The 1,560-nt window shown below is 40.4% G+C and overlaps 1 protein-coding gene across 1 annotated transcript in view; it reads right to left on the bottom strand.

Moving 5' to 3' along the window:
- DICSQDRAFT_168065 (uncharacterized protein) overlaps positions 1 to 1,560 on the bottom strand; it is a gene marked incomplete at both ends in the record, with an annotated part of 4,081 nt that overhangs the window by 507 nt on the left and 2,014 nt on the right. The gene's annotated exons all lie outside the window — the stretch shown is intronic.

Here is a 1,560-nt window from a genome sequence, read left to right as displayed (position 1 = left end):
TATTAGTAAGGATTAGTAAGCGATTAGTCAGAGATTAGTAAGCGCTTAGTAAGACACTAGAATAGACATTTGTAAAGCTAGATAGAACATTCTGGAAGGTCTTCAGAAAGGTATATATACCGGACTGAAAGTGCCCCCCCAAAGAGAATTGAATCAGTCAAGAATTCACCAGTTCAAAAGCAAGTGTGCTTAAAGCAAGAGATCAGTAACTGCATAAGCAATTGATAGTGAGGCTAGAAAGTCTAGTTTCATATCAGTTGAGAGTTGTATAGCCTTTCCTAAGAGGGGAGAGACATATTGACTCGGCAGTTGAAGTAAGTATAGTGTTAGTGTTAGTCAGTTGGACCTTAGCAGGATCGGATTCCTGGGGTTTAGCAATTGGTAACACTCAGGTCAGCTGATAGTCAGAGGGCTAGTCAGCATAGGTAAGACAGAAAGAGTCTCAGATAGACTCGCGGAACAAGCACAGACTGCATAGAACAGCCGGATATAGAGGAAACTCTGCCGGAACAATCAGTACACCCGAAAAAGTTGTGAACGGAGTCTGTGGAGCCAGTAAACGGTCTACATAGTCAGAGTACGCACACACAGTGCCATAAAGCCAGACAGTATTGCACATACTTTTGTCAGAATCGTCAAATACAACCGCAACCAACCCGAACTCGACGAGGTCAATTTTGGAAAAACAGGAAACCCCATACACCTTGTGGCAGAGCTTCTTCATCTGTAAAAACCACCTTTGCGAATTACACCTATTTAGTACAAATTAGCTCTTAATAGACACAGTAGTTGAATAGTGAAAAATAGTGCAAAATCGAGAGGTCCCCAAAAATAATTGCACTATTTTGCACTATTAATGCAAATTCGTGCAAAGTAGCACTATAGTAGACGGAGATAGTGCTACAGTAGACGTTGATAGTAGTGGATAGAGTGGGTCCATAATTTCTGAATAGTGTAGAAATGCTTAATATGACCTCAAAACCATCTGTTTAAGAGCTCCAGATGCATTTAAAGTGCTGGAAAAAATATTATAAAAAAGTGTCCTCACCCAGTCTTGAACCCCCAACCCCACTTTCAGATAACACTCCTATTTCGAAGGGGTGCTCTATACCACTGCACCACCAGAGCTTACACAGATCCTCTCCACAAGTACTATATATATCCATTACTGCTGGACTTGGGCAAAGTGGTGACACCTCACCTTGAGATTCACCTGTTGAGGCTTGCATATGTGTAATGTCTGGGACTATGTATATAACATGGAGTGTGCTATAGAGTATGTTTCATGGTATGAATGCTGTGCTGACAGCCTAATCCTATACATGATAACAAGTTCTATGTTGAGTTGTGCCCTCAAATATAAGTCAGCTATCATGGTGATTTTGCAGCTATAGAGGTGTGTAATGCTTGAGTTGAGAACTATGAGCTATAAATAAAGGATTGTCATCTTATTTGAGTCTCCCCTAAATGAGTAGTGCTAAAATAGCGCAAAATAGTACTACAGTAGTGCAAAATAGCGAAAATTAGAGGACCACATTTGCAGTAGTGCTATAATAGTAT

The sequence above is a fragment of the Dichomitus squalens genome (genome assembly GCF_000275845.1).
Source record: "Dichomitus squalens LYAD-421 SS1 unplaced genomic scaffold DICSQscaffold_7, whole genome shotgun sequence".
NCBI classification, from domain to species: Eukaryota; Fungi; Basidiomycota; class Agaricomycetes; order Polyporales; family Polyporaceae; genus Dichomitus; species Dichomitus squalens.
This window is presented reverse-complemented; position numbering and strand designations above follow the sequence as displayed.